Below are 21,102 nucleotides of genomic sequence, written 5' to 3'. Positions count from 1 at the left end.
AAAAGTACTTTCCTGCTTGACCAGTTTCAATGTTAGAATAGGTAACTTCTCCTTTTGGTACATCTGGTGAGATCAACATACAAAATACCACTAATCTAACTGTCAATGAAAAAAAAATGAACTGTTAAACTTATCATGTGTTTCTACCATAAAGATAAAATTTCTAGGCACTTCGGCACAATCCTTATGGATTTATGTGCAACGTCAGTGTCCCAGAATCGCAAAGAGAACCGTAAAAGTTTTGCTGCCGTTTTCAACGACATACTTGTGCGAAACAGCATTTTCTACAATGAAAATAGTGAGATTTAAACAGAAGTATAGCCTGGTACATCTTGAAGATGATTTGCGTGTTGATCTGTCAACCATGAGGCCACATTTTGACAAACTCTGTGAAACACGAGCACAGACTTCACATTAATTTTAGTGGCGAATGTTTGCGCGCGTGCGCACACACACACATATGTTTTACGGTTACAGGCCACCAGGGGGCGCTGCAGACAAGATGTGTTTTTTAAAACGGTTTCTTTAATGCGGTTTTTTTGCGTTAGATAGCTTTCACCTCATTAGATTACATAAGCATCATCTCGAGCAGGTTCTTAGATTAGTTTTACGGTTATAAGCCGCCAGGGGGTGCTGCGTTAGATATATTTCTTCAAAACGTCTTCATAGGTTTTTAAAATTTTAATTTTTTCACTTATATTATATTTAATCGTACTTCTGGAATAAATAGGTTGATATTCCAAGCCCTTTGTCTTTTTCTGACGCCTCTCGACATGCGGCTTGTATTTAAAAGTATGCTCCCGCTTGCGTGATAACATTGGTCTATGTACACTGGATACCTGATGCTTAAAATTAGATACTACATATTATTATTACCGGTATCATCATTAATATAAATCATAAACAAATAAGTGTCACGACATCTTGGGGTTTCAGTAAAGTGTGTGGTCCAAAAACGGTAGGAACTACTGCCTTATTGAATTCATATAACATGCAGTTGTATAATCGTTGAAGAAAGAAAAAATAATGCTGTGTGAAATTTTAAAAGTCTTTTCTTCTTTACGAAGCAGAAAGGCACTTATATTCCTTGAATGGGTTGTGAGTAAAAGAATGGAACTTTAGATTTTCTCATCTGGATTTACTTGCTCCTAAATATTTCAAAACTTTAACTTATTATAAGTTTAAAAACCCCAGAAAGCTCAAACATGCAGAAACCTCAAGAATTTTATTATGTAAATTACGCGTTGGTTTTTATCTCCAATGATTAAACGAATTCTCTTTAGTGCGTGGACCGTAACTGAGAGATTAAGGTACATATTTCATTAATTGTTGAATTGTTATATTTATTAATGTAATTTAAATTGCAGGTAGATGTAATTAAATACAAAACGAAGAAAGGTAAACTCTAATCCAAAAAATATTGATACAAACCTGCATACGAATCGCTTTTCAAATTTTAATGGATGAAGCTGTAAAGGAATTGAGGGAAACAAGAGAGAGTACAGTAATTATCAAGCAAAGTAAAGTAAGAATTTAATAATGATTATTTTTCTCCACCAGATATCAGGAATGAAATGGAAGAAATAATGTTATGAATTAACTACCAAGTAAGAGAAAAACACTCTGATGATTAATAAAACCCAAATAAAGGGTACTTGTACTTAATTTGTATTTTTTCTTTATTTTTTTAGAAAATTGAATAATTACTTCTACTGGCTACTTAATGCTAGAAGAGGATGGCGATATTCCTTAGAGAAGCGTGATTCTACTCTGGGTACTTTTATTGTTTTGACTGATGAATTAATTCACTACAGAAGAGTCGTGTACTTGGAAACGTGAAAATGAAAAGTTGTAGCGTCTGAAAAATGCAATACCCAACCGGCATTCGAACGTCGGAACCTTCGGATAAAAGGCTGAGACACTACCATTCCACCACGAAGATCAGAAAATTTGAAGGTAAACTATTTACTGTAGTTTATATTAGATTATTGCCTAGAAAATTGTTGAAGAGTAATGTACTACATTTATCCAGGATAATCATATCTCGGTCTTCCAAAGAAATCTGATTTGGATGGCTGCCAATTCATCAATTGCCTGTAAGTGTAGAGATGATAAGACCTGTGGTTACTAAATTCTTGGTATTTATATAATTTTTCAAGTTAAGTATTAGCATGGATGTATTCGAGACTCTCTTTTAACTGATAGCTGTTTGTACAATCCGAAGTAAACTTTTGTTTATGGATTCTGTAATGGAAAGCACAGCTGTACAGAGAATACCATAATGCAATACTAAAAATACATTCAAGGATTTTTTTTTCAGTTTTTAGAACAGATTTCATATAAAACGTTACCCTTATTTTACCCTTATTTACCCTTATTTAGGTCCTACGAATTATAATCTGGCTTAATTTTACCCAAGGCGCAGAAATCAGGGCAAAATCTTTCGCGTGCCGGTACTCGCTAACGAAGCGTTTCCGAATCTATGTTTATATGAACTTTCTTTATTGTCACCTAGAAAATGTTGTGAAGTTTCCTACATTCTTCGTGAATCACACCTATATAATTATAAACCTTAAAATTTTAATGTGAATTTATTTTAAATGATTAAAAATTAATTTCATTAAAAAAAACAGAATATATAAGTCAGAATTTTATTATATAAAATAGGTAAGCTAAATTATTTAATAGTCAGTGTATTTTACGATAAGAATTTAAAATGGTAATTTAAAAATAGAAGTTTTATCATTAACAGTCAATGAATTGCAGTAATAATTGTCCTGCAGGATTTAAGCCGAGCACGTTTATCGTGAGGGTGTAAGACGGGTGGGCGGAAAGGGACGATGGGTGGAAGCATTTAATGAACGCGCGCACCAGACACAACACACAAACACACAGTTATAACCCCACCCTCATACATACGCAGTTATATTGGCCATGCTGGCAATCTGCATGCACGCTTGTGCCCGGATTATTGCTGGCCCCGGGGCTGAGACTCACTGCAAACACTCTTATCGAGTCGGCTGTCACACTGAACAAGGAGGGTTTTAGACCGGCAACAGGCTTAATAATATACTACAACTCCCTAATATAATACTTTTAAAGTGGGTGGTGTCATACGTACTGTATATGTTAATAAAGGAAGTCGAACAACGCATCATATTCCTTTAATTTTGTATTTTATGCCTAATAGGTATCATTACGAAATACGTTTTGTTATAATAAACAAAGGACAAAGCAAATTTACATTATAAACAAAAATGAAACAAATAAAATAATACTACGTTTAAATAATCGATTGTCGTTTGTCCTATTGTCCTATATAAATTGTTATAAATTCAGAATCCAGATATTGATAATTCCGATCAATAATAAATGAAAAAATCCATTGTAAATATAAAATCCCCAGCTACGCTAAAAAATGAAATATATGATAATCAATTACTAGTGTATTTCGATTATTAAGCAATCATCATCAATAAATATTAGGGTATTAATTAAAAATAAATAATTCAAAAAAATATATTTAAAAACAAAGTAGTAAATAAAGGATACAAAAAATAAGAAGTTGACTGTTTTGTATTTGCAGACGGTATAGCCATTTTTACAGAACACATTAAGAACGCTAAAATCCAAATAGATATACTAAAAGAAGTTGCTGAGAAAGTTGGCGTAAATACTAGTGTCTCCTCTGATAAAACCAAGTTCATCGCAACAAAAAGATTTAACAGAAAGATAAAAATAAAAATTGAACAATATAACGAGGAAAAAATATTATGCACTTGAGGAAATCGATACAACCAAATGATCAAGAAAAAAATCACTACAGAACAAGAAACAGAATTAAACTAGCGTATAAACTATCAAAAAAAATTTTACAACAAAAATCCATTTCTACCAATTCAAAAGTAGGACATTATTTCCCAGTAGTGAGACCAGAAGTATTTAACTCAATAGAATTCTCTGATCAGCAGTGGACGTATTCAAAGGATTAAGAATGTGAAGAAGAGAATACTTATTACTCAGAGTAAATGAAAAAAGAGCAATACAGAATGGACCCACAGAAAAATTGTACAAAATAGAAGAAATCGATAAAATAGAAGATACAATAAGAAAAGGAAAGCTCAATTACTTCGGACATATACTGAACGGATGGAAGAAAAAAAATTAAAACTATCTTCAACCACTTCTGTAAGAAAAGATAAATTAAAACCACTGGATGGAAAGAAATATTAAGGATATTGAAACAGAAGCAATTTTGACAGACGAAGAGAAGCTATAGATAAACAGTCAATAAACAGTGAAGGTTTTCAGGAATGTCAGAGAGGAAGAATGGGCTGCTCAGAGGAGAGAAGGAAAACAGCCGGAGTTAGAATGAAGAAGTATTAGAGGATGTAAGAGCGGAAATAAGAGTGGGAAGAATAAAACCTAACTAACGATTGTTGTCGAAGTGGTTGGTTACCCAGAGGTTGGTCTATTGGTGAACGCGTAATCAGCTGAATTCGAAGTCGAGAGTTCCAACTTTCAAATCCTAGTAAAGAAAATTACTTTTATACGGATTTGAATACTAGATCGTGGAAACCGGTGTTCAGTGGTGGTTGGGTTTCAATTAACCACACATCTCAGAAATGGTCGACCTGAGAGTCTACAAAACTACACTTCACTTACACTCATACATATCATCCTCATTCATCCTCTGAAATAATATCTGATGGTGATTCCCGGAAGGTAAACAGGAAAAAAACGATTGTTACACCTCGTCCATTTTGCCTGAATGAAAAAGAAATAAAAAAAAAAAAAAACTAGTAAATAGAAAAATTTGTTTCCCAGAGAAAACCGGGTTTATAATTTTTTCAAAGAAATAATTTTTTTCAGAAATCCACGCGAGTTTAATAGTTTTCCCATAAAAATCATTAAAGACGTACTATAAAGAAACCACAACAAATTTATAATATATAAAATAACCTTTATTTAGAATAGTAGACAAGAATAAGCGGACAAAGCATAAAAAAATCTTTGAATAGAACCATGATAAGTCTTTAAGCGGCAACGTTTAGAAAGTTGGCAATAGTGGTTGGAAGTGGTCAAAAAATAAATTTTACTAAAAAAGCTGCTGAAATCAATTTATAAAATCAATAACGAAAAGCAACCTTAAAACAGAAAGAGGCCGTGGCCCAGATAATTTTGTAAATGATATTAAAATAAATTTTTTAAAAAGTAAAATATTAAAAAAACCGAACTATAATATTATATATAAAAACTGACCGAATTCCCTTAGTATAAATAATAAAAAAAATAGAGAAAGCGGATAATTTTAAATATCTCGGAGTATGGATCAGTTGGAATTCTTTAGATAAAAAGCGTTAACAGTTAAGAGCTAATAAAATGGAATTTAATTTCCAGCTAACGAAAAACACATATACCAAACAGTGTCTATCAAAATTTCGCAACTCAAAATTTCGATGTTATAAAACCAGTGATAAAGCCGAAAGCAGTCTATGCGGTAGAAACCCTAAGACTGTGCAACAATGCTACTAGAAAATCTAGAAAAAAAAGAAAGGAAAATTAAAACAAAAAATTCAGTTCCTAAATTTCAAAATAATCAGGTAAAATTAATTCCAAATAATAAACTGTATACTAAAATTGAAAAACTGTTAGACACGATAAGGAGAAGACGAATTGCATTTTACTCCCAATTATGCAGAATGAATAACAGTAGATTGACGTAACAAATTTGTGATTTCTTCCAAAGTCAAAAAACTAAAGGCAAATGGTTCACACAAGTCCAAGAAGACCTAAAAGAATTGAAGAAATTATAAGAGAGAGAGAAATTTAAAGACAATATTAAAACATGAAAATAAAAAGTCCCAAAAAGCGCCAAAACGCAAGAACAACAGAGCTGACTTTCTGAAGAACGAAAGAAAAAGATATTAATTAATAAGAATGAAGAAGTACGAAGCAGATAGAATAACAGAAAAAAGAAACAACCGTAAATACATACATAAATGATCTATTGTGTCCCAAGAAAACTATACGGAGAAAAAAGAATCAATTTTTAAATAGAAATGTATATTTGGGAAATTTTGTTATCAACCTTGGAAAAAATGAATTGTTAAATAACTATAGGAAAAATATAAAATAAGCGTTTAAAATGCAAAAAATAAAATTGTTTAATAGTTTTTCTTCAAAAAATTAAACTGTTTTTTGTCAAATTTTTTTTAATATACTCCTATGGCACGGGACAATCCCGTATCATTATTCGAAGACCTATAACATGAAGCATGTTATTATTGGTCTTTCTTTAGATAACCACTTTATTTATACATTTATTATTTATACGAGTAAACCAGAATGTTTGTATTTATGAATGTTATGAGTAAGTAATGTTTGTATGTGTGAAGGAATGTGCTATTAAAATTTAAGGACCAGTCGGTTGATAAGAATGACATATTTAAAAGAGTTTCGTGTGAATATGTTTTATTTTTTGGTGTAAATTTATCCGGATAGCTTCATTTTTTGGCAAGTAGTAAAATTTAAATAGAGAAACTGTCGTATTTACAGCAACATTTTAGTGCAATAATTTCTGAGTTTCTGATTAATCAGATGAGACTTGTGCGTAAAATTTATAAAATAAAGACTAAACTTTTTCTTGGATTTCATTTATCATTAAAATTAAACTGTGCTTAAGATATCCAGATGAAACTGGACGTTTTATAGAATTTCTATCATATGTAGGCGAGTGAATTTTTACATTGTATTATAAAAATAATTTATTTTATATGTAATTAAATTTACTTTTAAATAATTCCAAATAAGCGTTTTATTTTTACGGAAAATAAAATAAATGCGTTTTCCTTCAAGGGTTACCTTATTTCAATTTTTGTTTTTGTTTTATTGTAGTACAGCATTAAGCATGACTGAAATAGATTATTTTAACAATATATAGAAGAATAACTTATTTTTAGTATGCATGACATAATTATTATTACTTGATCGGAATCTTAACGATAAACTATTTGTAAATTTGAATTATTTATCAGTGGGGATTCATCCTCTCGACAATAAATACATTTTTACCATTTATTCCAAGAATGAACTTAAAAAAACTCTTGTGCAGTTCTGCGTTAGATAACCGAACTTTTCGTTTTCGACGCCGTCACTATGTGGCAGTCGCAATCGCATTGATTTTCAGAGTACAACGCACTACATAATTTCGATTAACTGTAGTCGATAGTAGACCGACTGCATAAGCGCGTATGAAAAATATACTCAGTGTAACCTCAAATTGAGGTTATGGTCTTTAATTGATCTTAAATTGAGAGTAATTAAAGAACAACTTAACCAATCTTTATCAAATTTTCGCATGCACAACTTCAGATATTTTACTATAGCATACCTAAATTTTAATGAAATTGATTTAATAATTTTGGAAATTTTTGAGCCATAAATTTTATAAATAGGTATATATATATATATAAATATAATATATAAGGAAATTGCATTTTAAATGAATGGTATTTCTGTACTCCTTATACCTCAAAACATAAAGAAAGTTCAATTTCACCTTCTAAACCCACTGAGCGACTTTTAATTTACAAGCTCACAGAACTTTTTTTAAATCTCAAACCTAAATTTGAATTTTGAAAATAAATATCTGCGTGTGAATCTTAAAAATAGGTTTTAGGGATGAAAATTAATGTAAATAAAATTTACATTAATATCTTTCTAGGGTATTACAAAGATGTACTTTTGTTGGGTACTTTCTAAGTAAAAAAAAAAAGAATTGGAACCCGAAAGCTTAGCTTGCATTTTATATAAAAGAAAGAGAACACGACGTGGTGGTGGTCAGTCCAAGTGAAGAGTTAAGTGATATAGACACTGCTATCTGAAATTTTCTTCCTTTTTTGACAATTCATAACAAAGATATATAAATTTTATCAATTTTTACTTTTAATTTATATGGGTATATTGAATCATTTTTGGTAGCGCTTCCTTAAAGAAGCCCTACCAAAAATGATTTAGCAGATTTATTTAGATTTAGCAGAAATGATTTAGAGCTTTAGCAGAGTTACAGCTCTCGGAAGGATAGTATTGTTAACTATTTGGGCCAATTTGGGTGTCAAAACGTCAAGATTCGGCGGTTTTCACCGGATCTTGACGATTTCACTGGATCTTGACGTTTTGACACCTAAGGAACCCAAAAAAAAACCGGATGGAAATTTTCCGGATGATCGTAGGAACATTTTTGTGTTCGGTGTCGTACTCTAAATCACCTTATTTCTCTAGAAATACAGGATCGATTTTGACCAAACTTGGCCAGATTACTTCTACATATTGAAAATTGATGCCATTAAATTCTCATCTTAAAAGGTCAAGGAGGTGAGACTGTAGAGCAAGGTCACCCTCAGTATCTCGATATTTCACTTAATTAACGTCATATTTTTCTTAGGCACATTTGTTAACAATTACAAAATAATAATATTTGAAAAAAAAATTGCAAAATCGCACCCCTACTGCAAAATATGCTCTAAATTAGTGGCTAAGTGAGCATACTGCATCAATAGAACCCTTTGTCACCAAAGGAGCGCTAGTGAAGCACTGACAGTAGTGTAGCACAGCTGCTGTAGTCGACTGTATGTTGTGACGTCACAGGTGAGCGGTAGAATTAAATATATGAATAATATTTAAAGTATAAAAGTGACGTTCCCGCGTGACGGGAAAGTCTTACAACTGCGTTGTCAGTTTTTTTAACGTAGTATGAATAAAAAGTACAGAATATTCATAAAATATTTGTTGTTTATGGAATTATTAATTGAAATTTACGTAAATAAACATTATCAAGGAGTATTAGCTTTATCTATGAATTAAAAAGGTATGTTTTTATCTCTCCTTAACTACTTTTAGTAGCTGAATAAAAAGCAATGTCAAGCCATTAAAATAATTTCAAATTTGTTTGTACATATCCATATATTTTAATTAAAAAAATAATTAAGATGGGTTTGGACCACGCTGAAAGTTTTATGTTATTATACGATAAATTTTGCTAATAAATTTCCTGGAGTGTTGAGAAAACGGTAAATAGAGGTCAGTTTTTTTTTCATTCGTTTTGTGTGGCCGGATCCTTAATAATGAACCATATGTTTGTATATATCTACAGTAATATTATAATGACACAAGAAACATTATTATAATAAATAACATTTCTACTTTATGACAACTTCATTGAGTAAAAAAAAAAAAATACAATTTTACTATTTATTTTCTCTTACCTATCGTTTTATACGTACCTCCACCTATCTATTTAAAATACGAGTATAAATGAAGATTCGTGTGGGATGTGCTATAAAAATAATATAAGTAGCAGCCAATAGAAATCAAAAATAAAATAAAAATTGTTTTCAAAACTTACATCAGTATATTAAAATATATTTCAGGATATTGAGACGTACAATAAGCTCATTAATTTTGTTTTCTTAACTTTCAGTTTTTTTTTTTCAAGAAGTAATTGTTACAGTACGCCTTTCCTGATGCTATCAATACATCAGAAGTAAATTATGAAAATAAATGGGTATCTATTCCCTTATTTTTCAATAATTGATTCATTCATTGATTTTGAACATTATATAAGTTGTTATATACACTTTCTGTACAATATTTACGGAAAAAAAAGAAAACAAATATAAAACTATTAATATATAATAAAGAAAGACGAATCGAACAACAGATATATTCGCCGATACAGTAATCCTAATTTTTATACTGCAAAATGTTTGACAAATATAAAAAAAAATTATATATTTATTAGCAGAGTAAAAGAAAAAAATCCCTTTCGGCATGCCTGAAGGCGGAGGTAGATTTCACCGGTTCTAAGTAGGGGATAGAAAAGATTTCCATCTTAAAGTTAAGAAAAACTTCAAATTTACTCAATACGACAATGGTTCCATGTGTAAAAATTTTCACAAGTTTAACGCACGATAAGCCCCATCTTCTTACAATTCCAGCAATATTTTTGTCATCCCTTGCCGTAAGGGTTGGTCATATCAAAAATTGTGACAAACAAAAGTTTTGTCAACACGACCGAGATTTTGGATTGTTATATTATATGTATCAATTTTAAAGTGATTGGCGCAAAATTACGGTAGTTATCGTGCCCATAAAAAGGTATATACATATAAATGTATATGTAAACTTTTGAACTGAGGGTGTTTTTGGAGTCTGGGGGATGTGACACGCGAAGATATGTCGAAATTTTCCACTTCGAAACTTTCCTTTTTTTTTAATCATAGTATCCGTTACAATGGAGCGCTCCCTGCGGCTTATAGCCGTAAAACAAATCTAACCTGCTCAGAGATTATACCTTTTTTTTTAACCTTCAGGACACCGCCGTTAAGTATTGCTCCAGAGGATAAGATGGATGATAATGTAACGTGTAAAAACGACATGCCTGACCGGCATTCGAACCCGAAACCTCCGGATGAAAGGCCGAGACGCTACCACTCGTTCCACCGAGGCCGGAAAGGTATCAGAGATGATACCTTTGTAATGAAAAAAAACCGCATCAAAATTTTCCCAACCGTTTTAGAGAAACACATCTACTACAGCGACAACTGGTCACCTATAACCGTAAAACATGTCTAAGAACCTGATCTAAAGTGATATTTATTTAATGCAACAAATCGCATCGAAATCGGTCCAGCAGTTTTTGAGGAAAATGGTAACACAAATATACACAAAACCTCTCACCCCAAACGCATATACCGTGTCCGTTCCGTCGTGGATAAAAATAACAAAACTAATCGTAAAATTTTAATGAATTGTTTGGAAACTCGATTAATATAATTAAGAGTGTTTTTTACCAAATAAAGAAGGAATTTTAATTAAATTATTGGTTAACTAAATTTTAATGATTTTATTTTAATATTTAATTTCTAAATTTAGAAATATACACAATACAATATGATATTAGATGAGATATTAAGATATTAAACAGACTTGTACAAAGAAGCGGTAATTCCATCTATTTCAATTATCTGATAATAGGACAGGGAATTTTGACGTAAAAACTATCATTTGATAGCTGGGAAATAATATTTTAATTTAAAAGGACATTTTACATTATCAATTAACGTTAATTAACATTATTATTAATTTTCAGAATTAAAATAGAAGAAATTTAATTCAAGGTCTCGAGTAAAACATTTACGATGTATTCACTTATTTGCTGAAAACTGTGTGATAGGTAATTGGCATAATAAAGAGCAGAAAGGTTAATATAAAGTAGATAATTGAAATCGATGGAATTACCGCTTGTTTTTATAAGTCTGTTTAATATCTTAATATTTAATCTATATTGTGTATATTTCTCAATTTAGAAATGAAACATTAAAAGAAAATCATTAATATTTAGTTAATGCTTAGGTGTACTTTTGACGTATCTTTTATAAATTGCACATTAAAATCTGAATGTAATGTGAAATTTTTGGGGTAAAAGAGGCGATATTTAAAAAATTTAAGTTACTGGTTATTTTACAGATTCATTTGAAAGCTGGATTAAATAGTTGGATAACATATTTATAAAAAGGTTTTATGTTGCTGTTATGTCCTCCTCAGTTTTTCTTCTATTTGTAACTTTTAAATGTAGAATCGATTAAATTATATTAATTGATTCTTAATTCTTTAATTAAATTAAATTGATCTAAGATACAACATATTTTGTATAAGTATTTCATTCTATTCTATTTATTTTATGCAGTAGTTTTCATTAGATTTATCTATTTAAAGACCAATATAATTTAAGCTCATTTCAAGAGGGATTTGGCATTATATAAGTTAATCAAGAATAATCATCGACAAGTGCTTCAATTTAATGTAAGTTGACGTTTGTTTAATTACTATTGTAGTTATTTGAATAGTGCACCAACGAAAATAATCTTGGCTGTAAGGCAGACGCTTGTTGTGATATACATTATACTACTCTATCTGTAACCTTGTACTCCAACACCATCTTTTTCCTAATTGTTATTAGTAATAAAAATATCTGCATAAATGAAGGAAATACATTTGTTCAGATTTTTATTGCATCATTATTGAATAAGAAATTTTACCTGAAATTTATAGTAGTTTTATTTCGTTTATATACTCGTATTTTACATTTCGAATAATAGTAATTAAAAGTATTTATTTTAAAATGTATCGTTATAAATTCTATTAATATATCAGTGCAATTTTATTATTTTCTTTAAATATTTTTTTTGTTTACCGGTTTTTATTCCTTGAAACGAAAAAAATTAATATTACTGTGAGAGATAAGTCCACTCCTTCCTGTTAACACACACTTGGTATCTACATTCATTTGACAGGTGAGCCCCTACGTGTGAGTTCCTTCTTGTGTAAGTGTTACTGGATTTATATAATAAGTGTAACCTACGTTCGCTACTCTCCCGTCTATTCAAGCCTATGATACTTAAGTTTAATTTTAACTCGTGATTTCTTCGCATAGTGAAACGTGTAAATATGTGTATAAGACGGGCGAGGTGCGATCCTCCAGTACAAACTCATGCGGAGCGTCTTCGTATCTTTTTTCTTACCCTCCTTTCTCTACCGAAGTGCAAGCTTAAAATGATCAATGTATGATCTACGATTAAAGCCCATCTGCGCGAGCGTATATCGCTGTATACATAGAAACACGTGATTGATCTACGTATAACAGAAAGGTGAGTTTAACGCAAGACTTTCATTGTAGTTCGTTTAAAGATCACGTTTATAAAGCGTGCAAAATACCCGCCCGTCATCGTAAGCCTAACTTGTTTGTGTTATGTTTCTGACATATTAACAGGATCGGAGAGGAAGTACTCTCCGTAAAATCAACTTAAAATTCATTCAAAAGAAAAAAAAAACAGTTCTACGTGTGTGATATCTGTAACTCATAATACAGAAATGAAAATTTATTAACAACGTTTCTCTAGCAAAGGAATTAATATATTTTTATTTCATTTTTTTTATTGCTGAGAATTTTTTAAATTATTTTAACTCGACTAGTTATATAAGAATTAGAATTTAGTAATTAATCGGTCTTATATCTTCCTTTCTCAAACTAAAATCAGATTTTGTATTGACATATTAATAACTTTTTTAAAATTATATATTTAAGTAAAGTAAACAACCCCTATATCGCTTATTTTAGAAGAGATGGCTTCTGTGGGTACGTGCATGCACTTGGTACATTTGTGTGTAGTCGCCTACACCCCTTCGTTCGCGCTACACACACACACCACTTTCTCTTACACACACCTACACACCCACCAGCCCGAACACACACACACACACACACACACAAGAGAGAGAGAGAGAGAGAGAGAGAGAGTGAGAGTGTGAGAGTTAAAAACAATAAAATATTTTTTTCTACGGTTTTGATAACAAATAATTCACCTAAATTGTTTTCCCATCATATTTTCATATGTTTAATTTAACACTGATGAAATCCCCTTTTTCAAGCTAAAATATGGACCAATAAATTATAGACCAATTCCCTTGAATCGTTTTAAACAAGAAAATGATAACGCAGGAACACAACTTCTTCAAAAATAAAAGAATTTAGTTTAATTTTTAGTGTCCTGTAAGAATATTCCGGCTGTTACAAAGACGTATAAAAATACTTAAATAATTTTTCTTTAGTTTCGTAGTTTTTAAAATTCTTTTTTCTAGTTTAAACGCTAAAGTGTGTTCAGAAATGCTTGGTTTTGTATTTTATTATTATTACTGTTAGCAATTTCTTTTTTTTTCTTGTTTTGGCAGAATTTAAATCCGTAATTAAGAATAAAAAACTTCATAATCAAGCGCAGGAACTCATAAATAATATTTATGATTTAATGAAGAAAGAATTTTATAAAATTGGAATCTGAAAAATTAATTCCTAATCATCCTACATAGTCAATGGTAGTTAACGATAATGCTCTACATCATAATTCACTAGCTGATAAAGATCCAAATTCTAATTCAGCAAAATTCTTGTAAAAACGATTTGATGTCTATTTTTAAATCGGTTCAGCAAACTATCGCTACAAACAAACCTTTTGTATCTCATATCGTCAGCAAATTTTTCTACCTGAATTTTCAAAATTGGTCCTTTTATGGGAAATTTTTCACTCCTCTTCATTTTGAACCACGTAATAAGAGCTTCGTCTAAATCATTTTTTCCCGTAGTGTTATCTTCTTTACCCGAGACTGATTTTTTTTAAAAACTATCCTTAACTTATCACAGTTCATCCAAATCGTTGAGACAGTATAACTAGAAAGCCCATGAGTTTTACACCCGTCAGAATTAGATCGCCGTTTTCTAATTCCTCAATAATCTTTAATTTGTCGCAATCTGAAAGATTTTTTCTTTTAACGCCCGATATTACTTCTGTTCACCATCAATTTTATCAAACACCACAACACGCTCGCAGAAAATACACTAACTTCAGCCCGAGTTAAATACTCTAATGTTCTGTACAAAGCATCAAGAAACCCATTTAAGAATCGACAACCTGAACTCTACTCTAAAATTACTCAATTTTCCATTGCCATACTACGTGTATAAAGTTAATAGAAGTGGAAGAATGGAATTCCCCAGATTCCGGAAATAGCTTGTACATGGGGCTTACAACTGCATCTGGTTGTTTCTTACTACCCACTTACACTTATTGTGAAGAGGTCATCGCATCCCTAGTCTACTGAACAACGTCGTTGTAACATTTAATAATACAAACATACAGTAGTAATGACTTAAACATTTAATTGCTGTACCTGTATTTATAATCACTCATATTTTTAATTACTAATGGAACAAATTTACTATTCGAAAGAAAATAATCTGCTCATTATATAAAACTATTTTTTTTTTAAACATCTATAGTTGCCTGCCCCCCCCCCCCCGGATCCGGACACGCAATTAAGCATAAACTCAGCTCCGAGGGATGCCTTCGCCTTAAACTACCTCGGAAAGTCGCAAGGACTCGCCCAGGCAGCCGAAACTTGGTCTTTTTGCGTGCCCTGCCTCAAATGACGAGTTTCAAAAAGGGAACTTCCCGCCGGAACCTCCGATCTTGACACCTCGCCTCTAGTGGGAACCCCCAAAGGGATCCCCCACCGGAACTACGGTCTTACATTCCCTCCAGTGGTATCTCTAAAGTCCTCACCCGATCATTAAAGGTGGAAAACCGAAGCCTTCAACCCCTACCGCGGGGAACTGTCCCTCAAAGACAACATGACATTACTGTGAAGACACAACTCCTGCCGCAGATGGACCCGTCTTGCATCCTCGACCTCTGGGTGCATGACCGTACAACTTGCAGGATGTATATCGAGAATCCTGCTTACAATCTTTACGTGTATGTCCGGCCTTATCACACGTAAAACAATAGCCACTTTTATCTGCGCCATTACAGAACTTGGCTCTAATAACTTCGTTATTAGTTAGTTAAAACAAACTTTATAATATATTAATAATATAGGAAATCAACTAATTTTTTTTATTTATTTTTGCTCGTTACGACCGGATTCTCATTACAAATAACCATGTTATGAGCGACTCTAATTTATTATTTTTAATATTATTATAATTATTTGCCTCCACTATCGAAGCAAATTAACAAATCTGTAGAAGTAATATTAAGTATATTGATAAATACATTATGATAGTGTTAGCCATTAGATAATTTAACTAAAAAAAAACTTGTTAAAGCTAAAACTCTAATTCTAACTTAACTATTAATAGTAACTAATTAATTATACCAAAATTTATTCTCGCATATAGAAAAAGATTCAGTTACAGATATTTTAAATAACTTACAATGAAATCGAAACTTTGTATAGTTTTAAAAAAAAATATAATAATTGAAAATTGAAAATGGATTGCATAAACTTTTTTTTATGAGTGTCGCTTTATATGGAAGTGAAACTTGGACAATCGGAGTATCAGAGAAGAAAAGATTAGAAGCTTTTGAAATGTGATGCTATAGGAGAATGTTAAAAATCAGATGGGTGGATAAAGTGACAAATGAAGAGGTATTGCGGCAAATAGATGAAGGAAGAAGCATTTGGAAAAATATAGTTAAAAGAAGAGACAGACTTACAGGCCACATACTAAGGCATCCTGCAATAGTCGCTTTAATATTGGAAGGACAGGTAGAAGGAAAAAATTGTGTAGGCAGGCCACGTTTGGAATATGTAAAACAAACTGTTAGGGATGTAGGATGTAGAGGGTATACTGAAATGAAACGGCTAGCACTAGATAGGGAATCTTGGAGAGCTGCATCAAACCAGTCAAATGACTGAAGACAAAAAAACAAAAAAAAAACTATTTTTAATAATTTATGTGACGTTAAAATTTTCTTTTATATTTAATTAAATAAAATGAATTAGTTTGAGAAAAATAACCATAAATCATTACATAAATCTTATAAAATTGTAATAGGCAAATTAAATACCGAGTGTAACAGATAATTTCCATACAAGTTTATAGCGAATTTAAATAAAAACATTCATTTAAACATAATTATTCTGTTAATTCAAGGTATGTTTTATCACGATTTTAAATGTTGGTTTCAATTTATCTTTTGGCTGTATTAATTTAACCTGCTTAAGTGTACTTTTTAAAAAATAAATGTACGTCAGAAAGCGTTATAACTTCAACTATTTAGAAAATTAATGATCTAAATTTGATGAAATCTACATTTTATTTGTACCTTATATAGAAAGGGTGTAATTAAAAATATAATATTTTAATTAAATTTAAATTATTCTCAATAAAGATTTCAAATTTATTTCAGAAAAAATTAGTTATAAATCAGTTCTTTCATAATTAAGCTACAGGATACTTAATATTAAATTAAACTTATATTCCTTACAATTTAATCACGTCAAAACAGTTAGACTCTCTCAAGGATTCTGTTGACATTCTGGAAACTGATTAGGTATAAACCAAGGTTATGTCTGAACTATTCGTTCTTATATTTCACCAAAGTTAAATAACTTTAAGTGCTTTTTGATTGCATTTTTTATGTATTTATTAATGAATAGCAGTCAATACTACTATAATGAAAGGAATAATAAACTTACTTCTAAATATTCATATATATGTTTTAATTCCCTTTTTAGGACATGACAGTTATAAAGCAGTGTGATATAAATTTTCATTAACTGCCTACTATGTTATTAATTTTTTTTCGATTTACAGTAACTACGCTAATTTTCTAAGAAATAAAATACGCCAGTTTACGAAATAAAATTATAATATTGTATATATATATATATATATATATATATATATATATGTGTGTGTGTGTGTGTGTGTGTGTGTGTGTGTGTGTGTGTGTGTGTGTGTTTTAAAGCTGATAATTATAGTGCATATGTTATGATTATTATTTTTAACAAATTTAATCCTGATTGTTCATTTTTAACCCAGCCACACAAAGAAACATTTATTTCTTCATCATAAGGATTAGGCTACTGCCTATTTCAATTTCATACGATATTAAAATTGATCCTATTTTTTCCTAGGTTTTACTTGTTTGGATAGTATTCTAGCAATTCAGTAGTTGTGGTATCACATTGTGGTATCTTACCCTGTATACTACTGAGATTTTTTTCTAGTTATCGTTATAATATGTAATATTTTACAATACAAATGTAAATATTTAACTCATCTTGTGAATTTTCATAACAAATCCTAACTCTAAGAGAAGTAATTTTTTTCATAAGAATTTCATCTCAGCACACCGGAGTTTGTTAAAATATAAAAGGAACATAGTAACGAAAAAACTTTCTAAAGAACGGGAGTCGTCATTTTTTGTACAATGTTAATATCGTTTCTATTCTGGTTTCTAAAAATCCTAATCTGGTAATAACACTACATATGCTAAAATTTATTCAGTAATAAACATTCTGTGAATAATTGTAATTAAAATCAAATATTTAATTTCATTAACAAAATTAAGAATTAATTTTAAATTACAAAAAAAATCATCATTGTCGTTTGTTGATTTTGTAATTTGGAAATAATAATGGATTACGTAATCATTCTAACTTGTATTTATACAGTCATTAATGTTAAATTTTTATTTTAAAATATTTTAGTCTACTTCAAGTCTTTTAAAATCTTTAATTAAATTTTTTTATAAGTAAATCGTAGTTAATACTACTTTGTAAACTATCATTTTTTTTTAACGATAAGCCAAACCAAATTATGAAAATATAACTTTTACAGATTCGCGTCACATTTCTTTCAGTAAGTTTTACAGCTATCTTCAATAACTCATGAAGCTATATCCTAATGTTACGCGATATTTTCCATAAAATTAAATTGTGATAGAAGTGTTACAGACTATAATGGACACTAATTCACCAGGTTATAATATAGAATAAAACTTCATATAAATATTTTATTTTTGCTAAAGAATTAAAAAACCTAAAAGTAAAAACTAACGGCTCAGTTTAAATACTTATATAATTAAAAAAATATCTGATGTGGTCACCACATAACTTCCTTGTACGCCTATTAAATTATATATATACATTTTTAAAGGTACATAGAATTTTATTTCACTAATAACTTCTGATTTTTTTTCATATTTTTTTTTTATTAGTGAATTATCATTTATTGCAATTTTTTCACAATCGCAGGTAAATAATTACTAAATTAATATATTTAAATTAAAAAAAAAAAAAAAAAACTTAAGGAAGCCCAATTCGAACCGATGTGACTTCTTGCAAGATCAAAATATTTCATTAATTAAAATTTTATTTGGTTATAACTCTGGAACCAATGAAAATAAGTACCACTTATGATATATCGAATCAAAATAAGCCCTCATTGAAAAGATCTCAATGAGAGCTTATTATTGCAGTTAAGAAAAGTCAAAAATCCTATTTTTTTTGTTTTTATTTTGAACTTTTTTGGACATTTTTGGTCAAGTTGATTGCAATCAAAAGAGGAGGTGCACAATTAGATGTTACAACAGTCCAAATCCGAAATTTCAACACCCTACGGCTAATCATTTTTGATTTACGCGAAATAAATACGTACTCACTTCACGTCGAAGCTGGTAAATAGATTCAGGGATGGTCAAAATGGATATTTCGGTTGGAATCTGAAAACCGAAATTTTTCGTGATCACAATACTTCCTTTCCTTTGTACAAGGAAGTAAAAAATAGCGGTACAAATAACATTACGAAGAGATTTTGTAACGTAAGAGAATTTAATTTGTTGAAATATGATTTCAAAAACTCAGTTCTGTGACTCCCGGGTTCGAATCCCGGTCAGGCATGTCATTTTTGGACGATACAATTCAAAATTGCCATTTCATCTCATCCTCTGAAGCACCGAATCTCGGAAAACCTGTAGTAAAGGAAAAAATAAAATTTTATAAAGATGAGGGAAGAGACAACGATTCAACGAAAGAGACGGTAATAGAAAGCGCGTCAAAAAAAAAATTAAAAAAGGTAACGAATATAAAAAAGCAAAGCGAGTAATATTGGGTATTCACAAACAATATAAAGTGCAATTGAGAGATACCGTACCATAAAAAAAACGTGAAGTTCAATTGGCACTTCGACGCCAGCGCGAATCGCAAAATCATCCAACAGACACATCAAGACCACAAAGCTCGCTTGGAAGGCTAACTTCAGCGCTAATTAGAATGTAGCACATTTTTTGGTAGCATCTGTAAAATTTTTACCAAATGATGCTATCCTAACCAGGTTCCAACATTTCGATTTGCAGCAAAAACACCATCATATTTTCCAAACGAATTGAAACCAAAAATCAATTGCTACTTTGTCATCGCTGTAAAAAACTCGTATATAAAACCGAGAAACGACAGCACCACCTAAGGCTTACGGGAACTATCTTCAACCAGGACCAATACCAAACGCGATTCAAATACTCTCGCAATCAAACAATATATACAGTTTATATCACAAAGTTCTTCCGGTACTTTCCTAACCAATTCTACTCGTGAAAATAATGGAAAAAGTTCATATAAACCTATATCCTTAAGTTCTTCGTTTCCAAGTTTTGCCTACTGAAAATTATGCTTGGGTTTCAGCTACCCCGATGAAATGTGATCGTACTGAAATCTTTAGATCGTTAATTAAGGAAAAGAACTAGCGATTTCATACGGGTTTGACCTGGAAAATCGAATAAAATAGATCCCAGAATCGTGTATTTTTGAGAAATTTGGGTTTAAAATCAATAAATTATGACAAAAAGCCCTGTTTTTTTTATGTTTGTCGTACAATAACTTTGTTACACAGGTAATAAACACATAACAATTTTAAACAAAACTTGTAAAGAATTTAATTCTGAACAAAATGGTGATAGACGAGTTGAATAAAAAAACAAAAGTTAGAGAATTAGAATTTTATTTAAAAACGGTGCATTACTAAATTTATCAGAAAAGTTTAATGTAAACAAAACCAAAATTTTACTATTAAAAATTTCTGTTCAAGAATTTACAGAAAAAACTGGAAATTACACAACAATTATAAAATAAAAATACATAAATAAACATTACAATAAAAAAACAATTTTTTTATTAATGACTGAAGACCACAAATTATTTGAAAAATTATTATTTCAATAAAATAACAATATCTGATTAACAATAAGCTATACTGTATTAGTGTTTGAATCATTCTGTAAGGTACATTAAGTATATAGGATACTGTGTACTGTGCTGTCGTTAACGAAGTATTTCTGTGAATTTTAGTTTGAACGTGATCGGTTTACCATTAATAGTTCCGTAATTATTCACAAGAGAGAAATATGCTGATATAGTATTCAATTTTAGTTTGTGTAATGGTAATGCTACAGTTGCTATAGTAGAATATGAAATATGTTTTCCAAATCGCAGGATTCCAGATACCGAAACGATTAGCGCAACTATTCGTAATTTTCAGAAAACAGGTTCACTACCTAGTAATCGTACAAGCTACGAACAATTTGTCCAACACAACACTGTTATTGATGAAATTATTATCGATGCAGTTCACCGTAGCCCAGATGTCAGTACACGACATCTTTCTAAACAGACTGGAGTTTCGCATTCGATGGTTTGGAGGAC

This window comes from Lycorma delicatula, chromosome 6 (assembly GCF_047948215.1).
Source record: "Lycorma delicatula isolate Av1 chromosome 6, ASM4794821v1, whole genome shotgun sequence".
Lineage (NCBI taxonomy): Eukaryota > Metazoa > Arthropoda > Insecta > Hemiptera > Fulgoridae > Lycorma > Lycorma delicatula.
This window is presented reverse-complemented; position numbering follows the sequence as displayed.